Below are 24,894 nucleotides of genomic sequence, written 5' to 3' on the forward strand. Positions count from 1 at the left end.
CAACTTCTTTGGACTTTGGTGAATAAAACTCAGTAAGTCTCTATTTATTGCTTATCATTTTGGTATTTATTGCTGACAGCTAAAGAGCCATTATTATTTAGGCAGACATTTTTATTTGCAGGCAGGAGTGGGCAGACTTTATTATTATTCCAGCACTCTGGCATGCTTGCGGGCATTTCAGAAAGAAATCAGGGAATTCTGAGCACTTAAGCCAGGTGACTTATTTTCTCTGAATAACGATAATTCTCTTAATGATTCTGTTCTTTGCTAATGTTCCCTTAAGCACAGGAAATTGGGCTTTCTGCGGCTTGAAGCCCAACATCTCTAACCTTGGTGAAACCAACTGGAAAAGCAAATTCTAAAAGTGGAATTTCTTGGTGGAAAATACAATTGCCTCTAACCTTTGGTATTCACACCTGGAGACTGCTGGCAGAAGTGACTTGGCTAGGGGAAACTAGCAGGGTGGCGGGGAGAAGTCATTTCTATGGCAATGAAAACTTAAACCATTCCAGAGGTAGTTAGATCAAAAGCCAGTGACTTGCATGGTGCAGCTAGCGAAGACTTTCTGACTGGTGCTCTCTGGAGACCCCGCTGTAAAATCCAGTCCATTTCCTATGCTGCCAAGCAGGAGCACAACAGGCTCTTGTATGGCATACATACACTTAAGTACCCCCCGCTGCCACCTGTTGTCTCTGCCCTGTTACATCATCCATCTATCTGCAATACAGTCATTTATGATTTTTTTTGTTTTTGTTTTGTGAACAAGTGGAATAATGAGGTTCACAGGTCTTGAGTTTGCAGAGTTGGTGGAACCTGACTGAGACAAAGATTTCCCAGCCTTTCAGTGCTCTGATACACCCATTATCACATGATGTAGTGTAAGGAATCTTGGCTCTGGAGTCAGAGGTCCTGTGGGAGCCTACTAACCATACGCTTTTGGGTAAGTCGCTATCATCCTTGGACTTCAGTTACTTCATCTGTAGAATGGGATGGGGGAAGTAGGGGCTTGATGCACTCTGGGTTTCCTTCCAGTTGAGGACACAGGACATTTTGAAATTGTTGCCTGTTCTGTGCTTCACACTCTGACCTGGATACCTGAAAAGTTCTTCCTACTTGACTTGGTCTGAGGTTTGGTCCAACCTCATTTGTCAGTAGTGATCTGCATCTTTGTTTCTAAAAGGTAGAAGGCAGTGAGCATCTTGAGGTCCGTTCCAGGCTTTAAAGGGCTTCCAAACCTCTAGGAAATCATGTTGGATACATTGTGGCACAATGAATAATTGTATCATTCTGTCTGGGTGGAAAAGATTCCCTGGTGCAAGGTAAGGAAGGCGAAGAAGCAGAAAGTGGAATTTGCAATGAAACTATGTATGGTCACGAAATCAATGTGTTAAGTGCAGAGACCTGCTGGAGTCAGCTCTTACTGGCTCCTGAAAGCTGGTTGTTAAATTTTATGTAGGAGCATTAATACCACAGAAATGAACAAAGCAGGCCTCATTTGATTGTTTTGTTGATTTTCTAGACTTAAGAAGTGATGGAGAAAATGCTGATGTTGCCTAGTAAACCTAAAAATGTGTTATAATTTAAGGTGTGGCATAATTTTTTTTTGGAGAGTCAGTTATTAAACATTTACTACCATGCCCTTGACGGTATATACTATGTTCCCTACATTATGCTAGGCACCAGAGGTAGGAATACAGTGAAGGAAGTAATTCTTGCCCTCAAGAAGCTTACATTTTATTAGAGGAAGCAATATATACACATATCACACATATATAGCCCTTGACAGGTCAAACAATCCTTTCCCTCAACAACCCAATGAAAACTATCATCACCACCATTTTACATAGGAAGAAACTAGGGCTCAGACAGATGTCATAATATGCCCCATCTTGCATTCCTGACAAATAGAGAATTATGACTCAGCTCCTGTTTTCTAATTCCAAATGTAACTGGCATTCTTTTCATTGAACTGTGCTGCTCATTTGAGAGTTCAGGGTAGAAGGGGGCATGAGGAGAGGGTCACGGCAGAGGTTTCAGACCAGAGAATAGGACCAGGATTAAGCCCCTCCTACCCAGGGACATCATCAACTACATGGTATTTCTTCTTGAGAATCACTATTAAGCCTGTGATTTTTTTTAGTCTGGCTAAAAGAGAAGAATAGGAATTCTGGTCAGGCCCATGATCAGCAAGTCCATGGGCTGGGAACTGCCTGGGGGTATAAAGACAAGAGGGAAAGTCACTTCCCTCAAAGAGCTTGAGCCATTTCTTTTCTGCTATTACGCCAAGCTAACTGCTTTTTTATTATCACCTACTATGTGTCAGGCACTGTGTTAAGTGCTGGGGGTACCGAAAAGGGCAAAACCAGTCCCTGCCCTCAAAGAGCTCACTGTCTAATGGGAGAAGTCCTACAAACAAGATGTAGACAGTATAAAGTGGAGAGAGTCTCCAAGAAAGGCAGAAACATCCAGGGGATCAGGGGATCAGGAAAGGCTTCTGGCAGAAGGGGTTTTAGTTGAGACTCATGGATTGTTCTTGTTGGTCCTGTGTGGTACAGCCTGGCACTAGAACTGCTGTTGTTATGGCTTCATCACTGAAATTTGTAGTGCTTCAGCAACAGTGGGAAGTGATGAGAGGCACACATAAGGTCTTACCTGTGCTGTTGTAGATGAAAACAGTCATAGACAATCCATAGATAAATGAGGATGTTGTGTTCTGATAAATGTACAAATCACTCTTAGCTCACAGGTTGTTTAAAAAAAAGATGTTTGGCACTAATTTGGCTGATGGGCCATTGTTTGGTGCCCCTCTGCTGGGGAATTTGGCCTAAAGTGTAACTGAGTTCTTCAGTGACACGATGTTTCTTACTCATTCTTCTCCTTGGTTGTTCACCCAGCTTTCAAAGAACATGGTCTTCTAAAACTCTTGGCTGTTGGTATGCTTGTGAAGTTCAAGAAAGAGGCAGTGTTGGCTCTTTCACACTCAGGAACTGGCCATGGAAAGAAACAAATCTTGATGCTTTAGAGCAGTTTAGAACAAATGTTATGTCAGCTGGACGAGGTTAACCATGCTTCTCTTAGTCCTTCACAGAATCTCATCCTAGATGTGAAGAGCAACTTGACCCAGAGATAGAAGATGTATTCATCACAGTGAGGCAGGAAGCTAGCCTGATCTCTGCGACTAGTCACCTATCATTCATTGTAAAGAGCAAAATGGCGGGGGGAGCAGTTAACTTTTGATTCTGGTTTTATGGGATTATTCATATTTGTATTATTTTTTCAATAAGAAGAATATTCAGATCCTAAAGTAAAATTATTCTGTTTCCCTTGTGTTTTTATTGGAAATGTTAAAGTTCCTTTTACCTATTTTTAAGAATGATTTCCCTGGCCCATTTAGAAACTTTCCATATGTTCTATGCATGTTAGCAAATCTTTGTCATGGGAATTCCCAAGAAAAATAACCATGGCCATTGGAAAGAAGGAGGATCTCAGAATTTACCCTGAGGGATCTCGGGTTCAAGATCTAGCTCAAATGAACACTCAGCCTATAATAATGCTAATTATACCTTTAATAAGGCCATCTCAGGATATAGGAACAGTCGTAGTAAATGATATATGATGGAAATTGGATATAATGTCAGCTGGACATGATTATCTATGATCCTCTTAGTCTCTACAGATTCTCATTCTAATTTCCGGTAACAGTGGCCTGAATGAATGTGGAGGGTTTTGCCAAGCCAGAAATACCATGAACCCCATACCTCCACCCTGCTCTTGCTCCCTGCACCAACCCCATGTTAGATACCACATAAGTCCTTTGGTGGTTTGGGCAAATGGCATAAAAAAACAGTCTATGGGACTCAGGGGCTACATATCTTTGGACTTTGCGCCTCCCTATGTTATTACCTTGTCTTTCACATAGTTAAATTTTGAACTCTCCTCACTTTTCAGTCTTCTTACACCTTACTCCCTAACATAATGTTTGCTCCAGTGATACAGGAATCCTGGCTGTTCCACAAAGAAGTCACTCCATCTTCCAACTCCGGGCATGCTCCCTGGCTGTGCCCTCCTGCCTGGAATGCTCTCCTTCCTCACCTCTGAGCACTGGCAGTACCGACTAAAATCTCCCCTGATTCTACAGGAATATGGTGCCTTCCTTCTGCTATTCCCTATTTGTCCTATATCTAGTTTGTCTGCACATTTTTGCTTCTTGTCTCCTCCCTTAGATTGTCTGCTCCTTGAAGGCAGGGGCTATCTTTTGTTTCTTTTTGTATCCCTAGCACTTAGGAAAGTGCCTGGAGCATAGTAGGTGTTTAATTAATGCTTATTAATTCATTGATTTCTATTGTGCTGATTCTAAGTGCAAGGTGCTAAGGATACAAAGACAAAAGTGACACAGTCCCTGACCTCAAGGAGCTTCATTATGTAGGGGGAATATATCATGTGAAAAAGAATGGAAATACAAAATACTCCAGAGTCATTTCTTTTAAAAATATTATTTATTTCTAACACTTTTAAACAATTTTTGAGTTCTGAATTCTCTTCCTCCCTTCCACCACTTCCCCACCCACTGAGAAAGCAAGAAATGTGGTAATAGTTACACATGTAAAGTCATGCAAAGCATATTTTCATATTAATAATGTTGCAAAAAATAAAAAGCAAGAGAAATAAAGAAAGTAAAAAAATGTGTCTCAGTCTGCACTTACACTCCAGTTCTCTCTCTGGAGATGGAGAAGATTTTCCATCATAAATCCTTTGGAATTATCTTGGATTATTGTATTGATCAAAATAGCTAAATCATACACAGCTGATCATCATACGATATTGCTGTCGTTGTATACAGTGTTTTCCTGTTCTGCTCTCATCACTTCAGTTCATATAAGTCTACCCCAACTTATCTGAAACCATCGTCCTCATCATTTCTTATAACACAGTAGTGTTGCATCACAATCATATACCACAACTTCTTCAGCTGTTCCCCAGTTAATGAGTATCCCCTCAATTTCCAATTCTTTGCCACCACACAAAGAGCTGCTGTAAATAGTACAGGTCCTTTTCTTTTTTGCTCTGATGTCCTTGGGATACAGACCTAGTAGTGGTATTGCTGGGTCAAAGGGCATGTACAGTTATATAAGTCTTTGGACATCATTCCAAATTGTTCTTCAGAATGGTTAGATCAGTTCACAACTCCACCAATAGTACATTGGTGTCCCAATTTCCCTACGTCTCCTCCAGCATCTGTTGTTTCCTTTTCTTTTATATTAGCCAATCTGATAGATGTGAGGTGGTACCTCAGAGTTGGTTTAATTTTCATTTCTCTTATCAACAGTGATTTAGAGCATTTTTTCATATGACTATTAATAGCTTTGATTTCTTCTGAAAACTGCCTGTTGATGTCCTTTGATCATTTATCAATTGGGGAATGGCTCTAATTTTTATAAATTTGACTGAGTTCTCTATATATTTGAGATATGAGGCCTTGATTGGAAAAACTTGCTGCAAATCCCCCGCCCAGTTTCCTGCTTTCCTTCTAATTTTGGCTAACATTCGTTTTGTTGGTGCAAAACCTTTTAAAATTCATGTAATCAAAATTATCTATTTTATTTCCTGTGATCTTTTCTGGTCATGAATTCTTCCCTTATGTGTGGAACTGACAGGTAGCTGATGGGTTATGTTAATAAGTTATGCAATGTTGATGATTTATGTGGGTTTATTTTATGTCTTGCAACTTTGCTAAAATTGTTGGTCTGAGCTAGTTTTTTAGCTGAATCTGTAGAATTCTCTAATTATACCATCATGTCATCTGCAAAGAGTGATAGCTTTGTTTCTTCATTGCCTTTTCTTATTCCTTCTATTTCTTTTTCTTGTCTTATTGCTGTAGCTAGCTTTTCTAATATAATACTGAATAATAGTGGTGATAATGGAAATCCTTGCTCTACTCCTGGTTTTATTTGGAACACTTCTAGTTTATTTTCATAACAGACAATGCTTGCTGATGGTTTTAGATAGATACTTCTTATCATTTTAGAGAAAGCTCCATTTATTCCTATGCTTTATAGTATTTATTTAATTGAGATGAGTATCATATTTTTTTTGAAAAGCTTTTCTTCTGCATCTATTGAGATAATCATATGATTCTTTTTGTGATATAGTCATTTATGCTAGTAGTTTTCCTCATATTGATCCAGTTTTGCATTCCTGGTATAAATCCATCTAGTCATAGTTTATGATCCTTATGATATATTGCTGTAGCCTTCTTGCTAGTATTTTATTTGCATTTTTTACTTTGATATTCAGAACTATGATATGAAAGAAGTTGAGAATTTTAAGAGGTACGGATGAAGGAGCACAATGCAGAATAGGGGGATCACTTGCACAAAGGTTAAAGAGGGAATATTGTATATTCCAGGGCAGGTAGGCCAATTTGATTGGAATGGAGAGTTCATGTAAGGAAATAACAAGATTGTTAATGTAAATGGGATCCAGATTATGGAGGACATTAAAATCCAGTCTTAAGATTTTCTGTTTTATATTAGAGACACAAGGGAGCATGTTTGTAGGTGGTGGAGAAGGAGGCAATGGGTAAGAAAAGACTGAATATAATAGAAAGAGGGGGAATGATCCATGGCAACCTCACCCCCTCTAGATGAAAGGGGGTAAGATCAAGAAGATAAAAGGAGTTAAGCCTTGGCATGGGCAAAGCCCATTTCTTCACCAGAAACAGGAGCAGAGACTTTTGTGTTAACATTTTGCTTATATGTGGAAGAAATAGCCATCCTATAGCTGATTTATTTTTTGAACATCAGGCTGCCATGTTCTAATGCTTCTTGATCTTTTTTAACTTCTGTAATAAGAAGGAACTATTCACACACACACAAATACATACACACATATACATACATATGCATTCAGATTTTGCACCTACTCTCACATATAGATTAGGTGCATTTTTTTCCCTTAAAGGGCAAGAAATCTGTCCCCAACGTTTGTCTGAGACCAGAGACTGAGGCTGAAACAGCTCTTCATGGTGGACATAGTTTCCGGTGGTCTCAGATTAAGTTGATATGGCTTCCTGTTCTCTTAAGGGAAAAAGACCTACTGGCATGAATTTGGAATTTTTCAGATGAGGTTTATACCTGTTCACCTAATCAGCACTTCCTGTCCTGGTTACTAATCCAGATGAAGATGAACCACTCACCCAATATACCTGACCTAGGTATTGTTGAGCATCCTTTCTATGTTACTTTAAGCAAACTGACTTTTGTTAAATGTTGAATGATTTAAGGAATAGTTTTTTTTTGTTTGTTTTGGTTTTTTGCTAATATTTGAACTAAACTACCAGGGAACTAGCTAGAGTTATGCCTTGGCTGTTTTTTTTTTTTTAACTGTAACCATCTAGTTTTGATAATAATAATGTAATTTGAGATCTGGTACTGCTAAGCCCCTCTTTTGTGTTCATTTTTTTTGTAACATTCTTTGAGTTACTTGACCTTTAATTCTTCCAGATAAATTTTGTTCTGCATTTGTCTAGTTCAGTAAAGAAATCCTTTGGTAGTTTGATAGATATGGAATTCAATTTTCAAATTAATTTAGATAGTATTGTCATTTCCATAATATTGTTACAGCCCAATAATTAATATCTCTTCAATTATTTTCTCTTCTTTTATTTATGTAAAAAGTGTTAGTAGCTTACCTTTCTTCTACTGAGAATTGCCCATTTGTATCACTTCATCACTAACTATTGGAGAATGGTAATTACTCATACTTATTTCACTTCCTATATGTCATGGATATTGGACCTTTATCAGAAAAATTTACTATATGATTTCTCCTAGTTAATTGTTTTCTTTCTAATTCTAACAAATTTTGTGCAAAAAGTTTTAATTTTATGTAGTTTTAATGATCTGTTTTATCTTTTATAATCATCTCTATCTCTTGTTTGGTAAAGCTCTTCTTCCATCCATAGCTGTGAAAGGTATTTCCTTTCCTTCTCCTCTGTTTTAAGAAAAATAATATGACCTTTTATATCTAGTTCATATAGCCATCTAGATACATATTGTATTACATGCTGTGAGATCTTAGTCTAACCCCAATTTCTTCTGGACTACTTTACAATTTTTCTAGTATTAGTCTTCCTGACTGCAGGCCCAGCACTCTGACCACTGTACCACTGAGCTGCCAAAGAGTATGTTATAGGTACATTCATATATTCTCTATATATGTAGGTGAGATTTTATGTTTTCTATATTTTGTATATGTACATACATACATATTATATGATGTATATTGTCTCTGATATTTTATGCAATCCACAGTAGCATTTGGAGGTGGTCTCCACTTTATGAAGGTCAATGAATCATTTAAAATAAAGGTAATACGAGAAAGTGCATCAGGCTCCCAAGAAGGAATTCAAGGTAGAAGAGAGGTAATAGTGTGGAAGCTGGTAAATTTTCAGGGTGAGCATTGACACCTTGGAAATCAGCAAATGATATAAATCAGGGCTTGCTTTATTGTTTTGTTGATCATCTAGACTTCAGAAAGTGATGAAAAAAGTATAAATAATGCAGATTAAACTTAAAAGTGTGTCTTGCATACATATTTTTCCCCCTACAGAGCCATATTTAGAAGCGGACAGCTACGTGGCATAGTGGATAGAGCACTAGGTTGGGAACCAGGAAGGCTCATCTTCCTGAATTCAAATCTGGTGTCAGACACATACCAGCTGTGTGACCCTGGGCAAATCACTTAACTCTGTTTGCCTCAGTTTCCTCATCTGCAAAATGAGCTAGAGAAAGAAATGGCAAACCACTCCAGTATCTTTGAGAAGAAAATCCAAATGGGGTCATGGAGAGTTGGAAACAACTGAAAAATGACTGATGAACAACAAAATATTTACCAGCACACCGATAAAGAGATATGGGGTGACCACCTTGGGATCTATAGTAAGGGCTGATGGGGGTGGGGTAGGATTTCATCAGTACAACTCCTGGACCCTTTCTTTGTGGTATTCACCTCTGCAGGAAGCTCCACCCTCAGCTCCAGGCTGATTCTCACAGTTTTCCTTTCTCTCCAGACCCATGTTTCTTCCATTCTTCCCTTTTGGAGGTGGATTCCTATTTTAGAATGTCTCCTGGTCTCAGTTTTGTAAACATTTAAAAGTTGCCTTGAGGCAACCTTCATCCTATGTATTTGGTCTTTTTGGATTGGCGTGATGGACTAAGTTGAGTGAATCATAAAGTATCCAGAATGTAACTGGATCTTGTTCACACATTAAATCCTCATCTTATATAACTATTTGTGAATTCATCAGCTGGGATGGGGAGGGCCCACTTCCTTACAATTGTTTACCATTTTGAGGAAGTGTCCATGGTTCTTTTCAGTGTGTTTTCTTTAACTTAAAGTGATGTTATATTTTGTGAAAAGCTTTTTAAAAAACTATGTGATTATTTTTTACTGCTTTTTTTTTTTTGGCAATGATGCATTATCACTAATATATGTTATGCTTACAGATTTTCTAACAGATTTTAATGCATTTGAAAGTATTTCAGTCACCTGAGAGAGGTGTTATCTGGATATAGCATGAGAGGAATATGGCATTTTGTCAAGGCTTAATTCTTGAATGGAGTATTTTATAATTCTGGAAGAATTAGGAAGCCTCTTGGAGGTTATCAAGTCCAAACTTTGAGGTTCCAGCCCGCTGTTATGGAAAAAAGGGCTGCTATGAATTTTTGGTACATGGGTCCTTTCCCTCTTTCTTTTACTTTCTTAGAGTTTAAGTAGCATTGTTGGGTCAAATAGTACACACAATTCAGTGACTTTTGCAGCATGATTCCGATTGCTTTTCATCTATTTTATAGATGAAGAAAACAAGGCTCAGGGAAATCTAACATGTTTTCCATGCTCACCCAGCAAGTGACAGAGTAAGGATTTGCTGGTCCAGTGATCTTTCCAATATATCATAGTGCTTTTAGGTTAGCAGCATCCTATAATAAGCATCTGAGTCTTTTGTCTCCCTACCTCATGCCTCTCTTCCACCACTGACCCAGTGTTCTGTGTGCACCAGAAATTTTGAAAGATTTGATGGAAACCACGTGGAAGTTGGTTTCTGGAAGAAACCAGAAAGTTACCTTACTGTTCCCAAAGGTGGCAATTTCTCTTCAGGCAGCAGAAGGGAAAAATCTGATGCATTCAGCTAAAAACTTTATTTGCTATGGGAATTTGCCTTGGCTAATGCAGCTTTTAAGACCTGTTGGTTCACTCAGAGGTCAAAGAACATTTATATAAGGCATCCTCAATAACATTCCCTCAACTTGGCAAGGGTTGAATGACCTGGTGCCAGTTTTTTCCTCTTTTGAGTATTAAAGTTTTGTAAGGATATATTTGACTTCCAAACAGCCAGTGAAATTGTTTTCAAAACATGAAAACAACATCATGTAATGATAAAGAAACATGCATTTTAATTTTATTCCTGTTTACATCATACTTCCCCCTCCCCCACCTCCGGGGCTGTTAAAAGAATCATTTTCTAGAGTACTTGACATGAATAAAGGTGATTTGGCATCAAGTTGTGATGCACCAAGCCCTTCTGAGACTGTGAGTTGGAGGGAGCTTGGGCAAGGTTTTTACTGCTGGATCAAAAAGCTGAATGAAAGCTTCTTGAGAACAGGGATTGTGTCAGTCACCGTAATTGTATTCCCAGTACGGTGCCCAGCACAGCAGCTGTGCAATGCATGACAGCTCTTGGGAAATGTTTAGGCATTAGTAGGCAAGATGATCTATTTATTGAAAAAGTTATTCTACCAACAATGTTTAAAAAAAAAAACCCAAGAGGCAGAAAAGTCTGGTGTGAGTGTGTGTATTTATCTATATCACCTATAGTCATCTATGTATATCTGTATATTTATATGTATGTATATACACACATATGTCAAATTTATATTTATGTAAATTTATACAGATACCTACATATACAGATATTTACATATCCATATGTACACATACACACACATGAAATTTACATTTATATAAATTTATACCGATATCTCTCTATATTTGCATATATGTACATATATGTACGCATGTACACACATACAAAAATCTACATTTCATGTGTGTGTGTGTACATACACACACATTCACAGTTCTTATTTCAGAACTTCACCCATAACAAATGTTTGCTGTGTTTAAGAAATAGTTTGAATTGCTGAATGTGCATGGAGGATGCCATCTAGTGGTGTGTTCTACCTAGACAGTTTTGCACTTGAATTTGAAGAATGCCTCTTAACAACTTTTTGCAGTAATTGAAAGTGAAAAGTAAGTGAAATAAGTACTTTGCAAATGCCTTCTTTGCAAAGCTGCTGTGAGGCATTGCACAGAAAGCTGCAGTTGGGAATCCCACTGGCTTGGTACCTTAAAAGTGGAAGATAGTTTCTAGTTGGAAGAGCTATGCTCTACGTATGTCTAAAATGTGCATGATGAGATTTTGGAGCAGGAAGACAATATGGAAGTGATCTTGAGCTGATGAACATATTAATTTGTGTGACTTACAATGTTTATGATAGACAATTCTTATGCAGCAAAGAGCACATAGAATGTTAGAACTGGAAGGGACTTTATCTTTTAGAAGAGGAAACTAAAGCCTTTAACTATGTAAGATGTCTCTCAGTGTGTGTGTGTGTGTGTGTGTGTGTGTGTGTGTGTATCAGTTGTCTAAATATATACACGCACCTTATTGATAGCATGTATAGACATGGTGTGAGTTCTGACCCACCTTTGCAGAGGTGGATGAGGACCATGCCTTCACTTCCATATGCAAGCTAGAAGGAAGAATAGGTAAGGTCTAGGTGTGACAAGACTAGGGTGTCTCTCCTTCGGTCTCCAAGGAGGACACTGGGCTAGAATTAGCAATATGCTATCCCTCAAATATTTCTGGTCTAGGAGTACTATAGGTTTAGAACAAAACTCTTTTCCCTACTGACTCTTAAGGAAGAGGGTAGCCCTGAACTTACAATTACCTGCTCAGTCCCTCCCCACCAAGCATTACTTACACAAATGACGGTCACAAATAATGAAGATGAAATGAATAAATCCATTTATCTAAAGAAAATTGCAAAGGGAAAATAGAAAAGTTCTATAGATCAAAATATGTCAAAAAATGTACAGGAGTAAGTGAACTCTTCAGCTGAGAGTGGAGTGAGAGGAAGGTTCTTTCTCAATAATCTCTGTAATGACAAGTGTTGAGAACCTGGCACCTGATGGGGCTGTCTTTCATATATATATACGTCTGTGGTGCAAAGAGGTCCTAACTAACATTCAAAATCTTTCTCTCTCGACCACTTCCCCGAAGGTCCTGTGTCCATGTGTGTTTCTGAAGAGCGTCTGCCACTAATTAAAATCAGTCCCTTATCCAGGTAAGTGTATCAAGCTCAACGTTCTCTAGATCAGTCAGGAGTTAATTTTCTATTCCATATAATGCAGAGAGGAAGGAAGCAAATAATCATTTATTAATCACATACTATGTGCCAGGCACTACGTTAAGTGCTTTATGAATATTGTCTCATTTGGTCCTCACTCACAGCTTGAGAAGTAGGTGCTATCATGCCCATTTTACGGATGAGAAAACTGAGAAAAACAGAGGTTAAGTGATTTGCCCCTTGTCACAACAGCTAGTAAGTATCTGAAGCCAAATTTGAACCCAAGATTTCCTGATTCCAGGATCAGTGCTCTATCCACTGTGCCTCCTAGCTACAATTCTTTCCTGACCTCATTTGAGTGGGAATGAGTATTACAAATGGATGTATTTAAAAATGTAAATACTTTCCTTACTAGAATTGGAGGTGAAATGTAGTTGGCTTTTAATTGCACTTTTATGAAAAGTTATGAGGAAGTGTGGCATGAGCAATATTCTCCCTTCCCCCCAAGTATTTGAATTGTCCTTGAGGTTTTTAATTGGCTTCAGAATTGTCAGTTGTGAACTGATCCAACTGTTATGTAGAGCATTTCTGAACTATGCCCAAAGGACTATAAAACCATGCATACCCTTTGATCCGGCAATGCCACTACCAGGTCTGTATCCCAAAAGAGATAAAAAACTAAAAGGAAAAGGACTTATATGTACAAAAATATTTATAGCAGCTCTTTTCTGGTGTCCGAGAATTGGAAATTGAGGAGATGCCCATCCGTTGGGAAATTGCCAAACAAAATGTGGTATGCGATTATGATGGAATACTATTGTGCTATAAGGAATGATGAGCAGGATGCTCTCAGAAAAACCTGGAAAGATGTACATGGGCTGATGCAAAGTGAAATGTACTGTTTACAGAGTAAAAGCAACATTGCAAGATGATCAGCTGTGAATGACTTAGCTATTCTCAGCAATATAATGGTCTAGGACAACTCTAAAAGACTTATGATAAAAAATGCTGTCCATCTCCAGGGAAAGAACTGATGGCGTTTGAATACAGATTGAAGCATACTTTTTTAAAACTTTCTTTATTTGTCTTGAGGGTTTTTTTGGTCTATGTTTTCTTTTACAACATGACTAATACGGAAATGCGCTTTACATGACTACATATGTATAACCTATATCAAATTGCTTGCCTTCTCAATGGCAGGGTAGGGAGGAAGGAAGGGAAAAAATTTGGAACTCAAAGTTTTAAAAACAAATTTTTAAAATTGTTTTTACATGTAACTGGGGAAAAATGAAGTACTAAATAAAAGAAACTATAAAGAGAATTAACACTCAAGCCATTGCCATAGCTTCCTGGGTACCTGGGTACAAAACAGCCAGGGTACAATGTACTAGAGCTCCGCACCCAAGCCTCTGACCTCAGACTAGCAGGATGCCCCTGGAGAACTGTGCTCAGCTGAATCAAAGTTAAGTCCTGAATGAATGTTGTTTTCTCTGCTTTCCATGTGCTCCCCGTATTATGTCTAAGCCAACCTCTGTTAACTATTGCATGAACAAGATTTCCATTTTATTTCCCTTTTGGACCTAGCCTGCCAGGGGAATGACCCGAGTCTGGCTCAGTCCCCCATAGGAGACAATACAAGAAAAGAAAGAAATTATTTAAAGTTGGAGCTGGAAGATAAAGAGAGCAAAAAGTTTAAACAGTATAGATCCTGGAAAAAAAAAGATTAACTGGGCAAGATTTCTGGGCATAATTTTAATAAAACTTTGTTATTAAGATCAGAAACAGCCACTTCAATAAGGCCCCAATGCTGCTGACCTGTGCACACCAATCCTTGGGTTTTTGCTGTTTATTATTCAGGTCCAACTCTGGGGGTATCCGACTTCTCAGCAAGGGGAGTAAGGTGCCATTTTTACATCCATTGGCTCATTACCCCCATCCTATTTACTGCAGTAAAAGTTGCTAACTTTGACTCTAGTCTCAAGTTTTCTCCACAAGGAGAAATTAAAGAGGTAGTCAATACATAACTTGGACAGGGTATAAAGCAGGTTATTTATTTCCATGGAGAAAATAATGATAAATATAAGAGAACCACAGTGAGAATTGAAAGAGCCATTTAAACTGGATTCAGTATCCTGACTTATTGCTACATTACAATTCATTGGGAAGTTAAGATTTGAAACTTCATCAGAGCATATAATAGTTGTGTAACACAACTAGGTCACTGGTCCTGCCTGATCAAACAGCCAAGCCCGATGGCTCTCTTTTTTCCTAGGGTCTAGGTTTTCCATGTTTGTTTTTAACTAGTTTGGGTTTGGGACTTATTTCTCTTTATTGTTCCTTGGTTTGAGAGAGTTATATTCTCCAACCCCTTCATTGCTAACTGCCAGAAGAGTCCACTGCAACCCATGATCAGGCAAAGGACTACATACTTGGTTGTGGGGTTGGGACACACTTGTTCTCAGTGATAGTTATGGGTGAAGAGCCCTCAAAAAAGTCTTCTGGTTTGGCTTGCCAGATAGTTAAAAGGAGAATTCTGTGTTTGGGCCTTCGCCCTGATTAAAGAGAAAAAACTCAGGAAGAGAAAGTTTTAAAGGAGTTTATTAATACACCAAGGCAACATGCCTTGGTGGGCCAGCAGCTCAGCTCACCTGATCTTTTTTCTAATGATCTCTCTTGGTTGTTATTCCACCAGGCTGCTTCTTGGACAAAGAAAACTATAGACAACTGCTCCAGTGAACATGGTAGACACTGCCTGGCTGGCCTCCCAGGACCCTCACAAGGTCACCCAGACATATGTCTTGAGGTTGCTGTGCAATCATTCAGCTGGAGGAGACATTGAATAAAAAAAAGGAGGTCATCCCTTCCCAGGGACAGGCTTGTTAGGTAGAGCATGTGCTCATGGCTCTCTAGGACCCGGAAAGGGAGAAGGCAGCCATTGTTTCTCCCACCTGACCCTCCAGATGCAATTCAGAATAGTCTTCCCACTTTAAAGCCATAAGTGAAGAAAGTGGTGGAGAGGAAAATGGCACCCTTTGTCTGTCCACTAAATTTTCATGGGTCTCTGGCCTCCATCCTATCTTATCCAACAGATCTCATCCCCACTCACTCATCTTCCATCTCTCTCTGTCTCTCTGTCTCTCTGTCTCTGTCTCTGTCTCTGTCTCTGTCTCTCTCTCTCTCCTCATATTTACTGGTAACTTTGGACAGAGTAGTTCAGTGGAATGATCAGGCTGGAGATTAGATTGTAAGGGATTAAGAAGAGTGGGAGGAAAGAAAGTGGAGGCACCTGTGGTAGATGGGTCTTTTCAAAGAGTTTAAGCTACAAAAGGCAGAAGAGAGATAGGACAATAATTACTGGGGATGGAAGGATCAAGTGAGAATTTTTTAGGATGGGGAGATGTTGGCATGTGTGGAGGAAACAGGGAATGAGCCAGTAAGGAGGGGGAGACTGAAAGTAAGTGGTAGAGTTGGGATGACAGAGGGGGCAATCTGCTGGAGGAGAAGGGATGGAACAAAATCACTTGACCAAGGAGAGGGATTGGCCTTGGTAAGGGGTAAGGCCACTTCATCATGTGAGGTGGGAGAAGGAGGAAAGAGCATCAGAAGGCACCAAAGTGACAAAGGAGAGAGAAGTGAGAGCTCATGGTGAATGGCCTCAATTTTGTTTTTGTTTTTTGGTGAGGCACTTGGGGTTAAGTGACTTACCCAGGGTCACACAGCTAGTAAGTGTCTGAGACCAAATTTGAACTCAGATCCTTCTGCCTCCAGGGCTGATACTCCATCCACTGAACTGCTCCTGGCCTCAGTTTTTCTGTGTATGTAAAATATGAAGCAAGGCTCTCAGCTAAGATAATGGGGATATGGGGAAGCCCTAGGAGATTTAAGAATGGCCAAAAAGGTTTAGAAGAGCTGCTGTGGAGACTGGAATAGCGAGTTGATGAGAGAGCTATAGTAGGATTGCTGCCCTTTGTTTAGCAGCTAGCCCTCCTTGTGGATCACCTCCACTAACTTCTTTTGCCTCCAGGATAAAATATAAACTCTTCTCTTTAGCTTTTCAAATTCAATTCAGCCTGTCTTTCTATTCTCATTGGGCTTAACCCTCCTTCCGGCACTCAGCTCTGTAACCAAAGCAGCCATCTCCATGTCCTCACACACAACTCCGCATTTCTCATCTCCATGCCCTGGCTGTGCCATGTGCTTAAAGGCATTCCTTCCTTAGTTCTGCCTCAGTTTCTCACTTCCCTTAAGGCTCAGTTCCAGTCCCATCTTCTCAAAACTTCTCCTGATAACCTCCATCTGCTAGTGCCCTCCCTCTTAAGCTACCATGTAGTGACTCATACTTTGTATATATTTGTGTTTATTCACTGTAGAGTTATTTTGTATATGTTTTATGTTATCTCCTTTAATAAAATGCGAACCCCTGGGAGTAATGATTGTTACATTCTTTGTCCTTGTATTACCAGTACATGATATCATGGTCCTCTTCGAAAATGAAGGACAAAGACATCCTGTGAGTAGATCGAGCTGCCTAAATGGGGACCCAGGTAACTGGGCAACGCAACTCATCCTCTCTCTCAACCTAGCCCTCTCCCTTTTCTTCTCTCCAAAAGAAGATAAATTTTGATGACCAGAAGCTGTCCAGTAAACTTGGGGCACATTGACTAGATTCCTTTCCTTTCCTCCCCTCCCCTCTCCTTTCCTTTCCCCTGTCCTGTCCTCCTTTCCCATTCCCACCGCCATCTTAACCAGAAGATATTAGGGACCGTTCCAACTTCCCAGCTCTTGGTGGTGTGTACTTGGGACTAGAACCCAGGTCTGTTGCCTTTGGTCCTTCCTTTGGGCAATCAACATGAAATCTATTGTTTCTTAAGTCTTTTAGTAACAACTTTTATATATATTTTATTCCATGGTGTTTTAACCCAGTGACAAAGCAGAAATGGGAATGGTTCCTTTATTCTCTTTGAAAAAGTGAGTGCGTGATCTTACTGAAAGTTCTTGAATATATAGGAGAAAAAATTTTCCTATTTGTCTTTTGCTTGGGTGAAAATAGGCATTTAAAAATCTGCATTTACCCATATTAACCACTAGATGACTCTCCTGCATTAATTAGGCAAATGATTTCTGAGTTCACTATTCCCTGAACTGGATGAATCATTGGATCAAGTATAAGAAATAGGCACAGCATGTACTCCAATTTAAGATAAACCTTGATTTCACTTTAAATGAATTACTTAGAAAAACTTTGCTTTTCAGGTTAACACAAGATGTCATAAAGCCATTCTGTCTCCTCTGTCACCAGACCCCTACCTCTCTACCCTCCAGTCTTTATATGGGTTTTTGCTACTTGGAGACTCCGTCTTCCTTACTCTTGTATAGTGAGAACACCTAGAACTCTGGAAGTTGACATGAAACAGTCAGGGAAGAAATATGCATTTATGAAACACCCCCTCTGAAGCCAGTGCCAGGCATTGCACTGGGCACTTTCCTGAAATCATCTCAATTGATTTTTACAACAATCCTGAGGGAGTAGGGCTACCATTATCTCCATCTTACAGATGAGGAGACTGAGGCAGACAGAGGTCGCATAATCTGCCGAGGTCACACAGCTAGTATCTGAAGCTGGATCTGAACTCAAGTTTTCCTGATTCCAGAGTCAGTGCTGTATCAACTGTGCACCTGCCTGCCTCTGAGTATAGAGACACACTAGACAGATTACTGTAGTGGAAGTTAATATGTGTGTTCAAATTCTGTCTACAGTACTAGTGAGCTGTGTTGACTATGGGCTAGTCATGTAACCTTAATTTCCTAATGTGTAAAATGGGAACCATGATGTTTTTTCTACCTATCAAATTGGGTTGCTGTCTGTCACAGGGATTAGTTGAGATAAAGTGTGTTACACAATTTGCAAACTTTAAAATGCTTTGTAAATGCCCATTTCTGACTCTGCTGTTAATTTAGCAAGTCACTTTACTTTTCTGAGATGCCATTTTCTCATCTGTAAAATTAGATGGGCAGCTAGTGGATAGAGGACCAGACCCTGAGTCAGGAAGACACCTTCTGAGTTCAAATCCACCCTCAAACACCAACTGTGTGACCTTGGGCAAGTCACTTAATCCTGTTTGCCTCAGTTTCCTCATCTGTAAAATGAGCTGGAGAAGGAAGTGTCAAGCCATTACAGTATCTCTACCAAGAAAACTCCAAATGGGACCGTGAGGAGTGAGACCCAGCTGAAAAATGACTCAGTAACAACATCAAAATTAAAAGATTGGCCAAGCTGTGCACTCACTCACCCTTCTAATTCTAACAGTCCATGAGTTTATGTCTTGGCCTCTTCCATACCACCACACTGCCTTTGCTTGCAAGCCCTTCTACATTTGTTCACATATTTTCTTAACTCTTTCCTCATTTTGTTGGCACATCCCAGCATTTGCCAGAATGTAAATTCCCACTCACCTTTCGTTGGTTGGTTTAGACTTTTGAAAAGAACATGGACTTTGGTCCAGGAATCTCAGAGATAAGCGGTAACCTGAGAAGCCCCATCATCAATACTTATACATACTCAGCAAGTGGTTCCTTTTCCCTTTTCCTGTTTCTTTGGTTACTGCCTTTGATATGAAAACAAGCGAAGTGGGTGTGTTTTAGGGCAGCTAGGTGACACACTGGATAGAGTAGTGGGCCTGGAGTCAGGAAGACCTGAGTTCAAACCTGGCTTCAAATGCTTAAAAGCTGTGTGATCCTGAGCAAGCCACTTGATCTCTGTTTCCTTCAGTTTCCTCACCTGTAATATGAGGATAAAAAGAACACGTACCTCCCAGGCTTACTGGGAGAATTAAGACATAATAATTATAAAGCACTTAGCACAGTGCCTGGAACATAGTAAGCACTATAAAAATGGTGGCTATTATTATTTGCAATAGCAATTAAAAATAAAGTTGGTTCTTTTGCTGACAAATGTTCTGTATAATAGATTCTCTATTTTAGGGCATGAGGAAGGATTCAAATTAATTTCACAAATGCTCTGTATAATAGATTCTCTATCTTAGGGCATGGGGAAGGATTTAAATTAATTTCATTAATTTAAATTAATTTCAGAAGGGCCAGTCATGGAATCATGACTTTGACGGATCTCATTCTTTCTCTTGAAATAAACCTTTTTCTTCAGAATGACATTTTACTTATAGTTTGATTTTCCCTTGTCTGTATTAGAGGCAGCTAGGCAGAACAGTGAATAAAGGGCTAGACTTGGAGTCAGGAAGACCTGTGTTCAAATCCAGCTTCATGCATTTGTTAGCATGTGTGATCCTGGGCAAGTCACTTAACCTTGTTTGCCTCAGTTTCCTCATCTGTCAAATGAGCTGGAGAAGGAAATGGAAAACCATTCTAACATCTTTGCAAAGAAAACCCCATGGGATCATGAAGAGTCTAAAATGAATGAACAACAAGAATCCAGGATTGTTATGAGGATCAACTGAGATAATATTTGTAAAGGGGTTTGTGAATCTTATCTAACTCTTATCATTAAAACTTTAATAGTTCTAGGGCTTTCCAGATGTCAGATAAATATATGTGTGAATTACCTAATTATGAAATGACATACAGTGCATCCTTTATATTGGCCCAAATCCTACAGACATTGATAGAAGTCTCTTCATCCCCTGGTGACTGATGTTGTTCTAAATCTACCCTTATCCTCTTTTCTATATTCCTGGTGCTGGGGCAGCAAGGTGGTACAGTGGATAGAGCACCAGTGCAGGAGTCAGGAGGACCTGAGTTCATATCTCACCTCAGACCTTTGACACTCACTAGCTGTGTGACCTTGAGCAAGTCACTTAACCACAATTGCCTCATCCTGGGTCATCTCCAGTCATCCTGATAAATATCTGGTCACTGGATTCAGATGGCTCTGGAGGAGAAGTGAGGCTGGTGACGTACACAGCCCTCTCTCACTCAAAACAAAGTCAAGTGCAAGTCATGTCATCATTTCTCTGATGGCATGGTCTTCTTTGGCAGTGAAGGACAAACACACACGTATTTCTGGTGCTAGTCCAGTCATTATAACTGATCTGCCTGTTTTTCAGCTAAAGAACAGAGGGATACTGTTGGGGGAAGGGAAGTCTATAAGACTTAAAAACTTATTTAAAATGTGGTAAGACCTGATTCCATATGCCTATCATAGTATAACACCATAAAATCTTTCAGTGATGCTAAATCAAGTCAGCAGATGGACAAGCCACATACTCATTTTTATCCAATAATGCTGAGAGAAAACCATATTGAGTGGATGTGTGAAATGATGTGGTCAAGCATTGAAAAGGATGGATGGGTTGTTATCTGCACCAGTGGAGGGTGGACTGTAGCAGTGAGCTCTCAGATCCTAATATTGAGACCCAAGTATATTTTTGTGTATATTCTGTAAAAAGAACTCACATGTCTTTATACACTAGGGGAGATAATATGGTATGATGAGAGTAGTGCAAAGAATTTTATTCTGCCTTGGAGCCAGACGACCTGAGCTAATGACCATGGGAAAGTTGCTTAATACTTCTTAATAAGGGCAGTTGTGAAGAATTATTTTAAAAAGTTTTTATTGATGCCTTTTGTTTCATCAAAGTCATTTCTAGACATTGCCCCTCACCATCACCCTCCCCTTCTAAGCAAACCCAATTGCTACAGTGATCATGGTTGGCAGTGAACATACTGTTCTACATCCATCATTCCTCACCTATCTCAGTGCCTAAAGCACTGAGAGGGACTTGTCCAAGGTCACACAGCCAGTATGTGTTAGAGGAAGGACTTGTCTCTAGGTATTCCTGACTCTAAGGCTAGATTTTTACCCGCTGTGACTTGCTGCATAATGCTTATATTATAATTGATGTTTCCATTGTGTGCATATGTAGATTACGCCAGTAAAGTTACCTATCTGATGTACATATACACGTCAGTCATAAATGGTGATTGATACTTTCTCGTCCCCTTCATAATTTGCCTCCTCACAAACTCTTTCTTATATCAAAAGATCGATGTAATTAGCAACATATATATGTATGCACATGTATATGTATATATGTATGGGACATATATAAGAGAGCTGGCAAGAGAAGGATAAACGAGAATAGATGAAGCAGCATTGAATAAAAGGATGTGCAGAGCTGACGAGGAAGCACAGAAAGCTGTTATGAAGTTGAGTTTTATTTCCCTGCTTGTAGAAAGAGTGTCATAAAATGTGTTAACTATTAAGAGAGTCAAGCGCTCTTTGGATGCCCCTCCCCTCATCCAGGCATTATCTTGAAGAAAGATCTGAAGCTGATGTTTGTTCTGCTAATTATGGAGGTACTGTTTTAAAACCAAGTAGACTGAAGATGTAGCACATAAGGCATGTTGCATTCATCTGATATAACTGAAAGTCAGGAGAGATCTGTATTTGAATCCTGCCTCTAACACTAATTGTGTGATCCTGAGCAAGTCATTTAATTTGTATGAGTCTTAATTCCCTCTTCTGTAAAGTAGGGGTAATAATGCTCCCAACCTTTCTTAATATTATAACTTCCCTCTGCCGATTATTTCCAATTTGTCCTGTCTGTAGCTTATTTGTTCATGGTTGTTTGCTTATTGTTTCCTCCCAAGGGCTGTAAACTCCTTGAGAAGCAGAGACTGGCTTTTGTTGTTGTTGTTTTTTTTGCCTTTCATTGCATCCCGAGTTTAGGACAGCCCCCGGCACATAGTAAGCACTTAAGAGATGCTGGTTGACTGACTGATGATCTCACAGGGAAATTGTGAGGATCGTATGAAATAATAAACATGAAACCCTTTGCAGACCTTAAAGCAATTTAATTTTATTCTTATGATTATTCTTTGAATTTCCATTAATTAAAGGATGTGAGAAAAATTTTAAGACCCTTAAATTGCTCAAAGGGAGCAAGTTGCAGGGACTCTAAAATGTAAGTTTAATGTTTTCTGTAAGAAATGGTTAAAGTTTGTAATTCTTAGAAATGTGAATCTGTATTTAGACAATCACTCAACAGCTCTCTATGTAGCAGGTACTCTGATAGAAACTGAGGATACAAAGAAAAATATAAGCCCAATTTGTACATATATTTTATGCTTATTGTTATTTTAAGGAACCTTATTAATCAATGAGGTGAATACATAACATACATAGTCATAACTTTAGTCAAACTGATCTTATGGATGCACTTGCTGCTCAGAGACATTTGGCTTAGACATCTGCCTTCTGACCTCTTCTTTGGCAGTTCCCCCTCCCCCCCTTCCCTGATCACAGTGTTTCTTGTGTTCCAGCCTCTCTTTCTTTCCATCGGTTATGGAACTCCATTGAGGCCTGCCCTCCAGCCAGTGCCCTTTCCCCTTACCCCCTCAAGCTCTAGACCTTTTCCCTAAAGGATTTTCCTTCATCAAAGTTTAGCTTCCTGTTTCCCTTCTCTAGAAGTCCCAAGAAAATCTGATAAACTAATCTGTACAGTAATAGAAGCTAACATCTTAAAGCATTTTCTTCCCCAGGCAACAGATTTACACTTTAATGAGTCTTTCAGGACATATCTGAACTCACCTGTGCAGTTTTAATGGTGGGCATTAATTTCAGGAGGGTAGTGCAGGTAGCATTTTGGGACATCAAGAGCTTTCAGCACCCCTCAAACCACACCTCCTCTGCTGCTCTGAAGTCAAGAAACAGTTTGGTTTCAAGCAGTACGTTTCCATTCATTTGAGCATCAGGCTCGGGGCTTAGAATTTAAGCACAGAATTTCAGTTCAGTTGTGTTCTGTACAGAATAGGTAAGTTGGGTCCAGGAGAGATCTGTGTTTGAATCTTGCCTCTGACACTAATTGTATGACCATGAATTATGTATGTATCTTGGTTTCTTCATCTGCAAAGCAGGGTTAAAAATCTCCTGTTCTCCCTTAATATGAATACTTGCAGCTAGGTAGCACAGTGATTAGAGCTCTGGACCAGTGAGGAAGATATGAATTGAAATCTGGCCTCAGACACTTACTAGCTGTGTGACTCTGGGCCAGTCATGGTACCTCTGTCTGCCTCAGTTTCCTCATCTATAAAATGGGGATAATACCATCTACCTTCTGAGGGTAAAATGAGAGAATATTCAAAAAGAGACAGAGAGATCAAGTCTTAAGAAAGGAAAAAGCAAAAAGCAAAAAGCAAAAGAAAACCAAACCAGAACAAAGACAAACAAGTACCCTAACTTCTCTTGGCAAAGCAGAGGGCCAGAGTGGATTGAGACCTAGCTTTAAAGTCTAGTAGACCTGGAAATTTATTATTTTGTTCTAGCGTTTTATTTCCCAACATCAGAATCACATCAGTCACAAAGTTCTGTTCTAGGGACTTAGCCAGAGATGCCGGTAACTCTAGGTTCCTAAGGCCTGTATAGATGGAATACAAACTTTGGAAAATTATACCAGGCCTTGTGGTGCAGCCCAATAATGGAGTGAGTCTATTTTCTGGGGACCAACTTAACTAAGTATAGAGACTCACCAGCAAAAGACTGGCTACTTGAAGATGAATTTTGGGGTCATCGTCATCCGTGAAATGAAATGACCCTCAGTTCCATGCATTTCTCCCTCTGCTTCTGTAATAATAGTGGTGGAAAGGGAAGCCCAGGCTTCTAAGAAGCACACAGTTTTTAGGTTGTATTTGATTTATTGGCACTCTGAATGTAAAATTTATGTCTAATGATCCAACTCGCTCTATTCCTGGAGTTGCTGAATCATAGCCAGCGTGACATTCTCTCTGTAAACAACACTAGAGGAAAGAAGAAGTTGCCACAGAATGGAAGGAAGACTCCTGGGTGCTCCTGGATAAAGTCAAGGTGTCAGCTGAGTGAGCTTTTTCATGGGACCAAGAGCAACAAGAAGCTATGTCATGGGGTCTTTTGATCATTGCATGTTGCTCATACAAGCAATAAACGTTAATCAAAAGAAAACAATGAAAATAATTGTAATTGATGCACTAACATTGGTTGGTGAGAATGAAGAGGGGTAGAAACTCTATGAATCATGACATGTTATCAAATCAAATGAATTAGCACTCTGATACTTGATGACTTCAATCCAAGGGAAGGAAGAGGTGAAGATGGGAAGAAATGTATAGGAATCGATGGGAGAAGTCAAAGACTTGCAGATTACACAAAGACCTCATGCCTATAGATCATGAATGCTGTTTTTTTTTTTTTTTTTTTTTGGGAAAAGAATTGATAGGGCCTGGACATGATGAGTACCAAATAGCATCACAAACAATGAAGTTGTTTATATTTTAACAGATATTGTTGGTAGGAGATTGAAATATTGATGTGGGAGATCTTTGAGTCAGCTGTCTGTGTACAGTCAGGTAAATGACTCATCCATCAGAGCTAAGATCTGACATAGAAAGAAGCAAGAAGTGATGATGATGATAATGATGATGATGATGGCGGTGGTGGAGATGATTCAGGGTATAATTGAAACAACTCAATTCTGAC

General features: G+C 39.3%; 1 long non-coding RNA gene across 1 annotated transcript; it reads left to right on the plus strand.

The window, feature by feature from the left end:
• The first annotated feature begins 242 nt into the window (after positions 1-242).
• LOC140513346 (uncharacterized) lies at positions 243-16,829 on the plus strand. The gene is made up of 3 exons (XR_011970145.1): positions 243-940; positions 12,344-12,407; positions 15,103-16,829. It is a non-coding gene; the product is annotated as an uncharacterized lncRNA (long non-coding RNA).
• The last annotated feature ends 8,065 nt before the right edge of the window (positions 16,830-24,894 follow it).

This window comes from Notamacropus eugenii, chromosome 7 (genome assembly GCF_028372415.1).
Source record: "Notamacropus eugenii isolate mMacEug1 chromosome 7, mMacEug1.pri_v2, whole genome shotgun sequence".
In the NCBI taxonomy this organism is placed as follows: Eukaryota; Metazoa; Chordata; class Mammalia; order Diprotodontia; family Macropodidae; genus Notamacropus; species Notamacropus eugenii.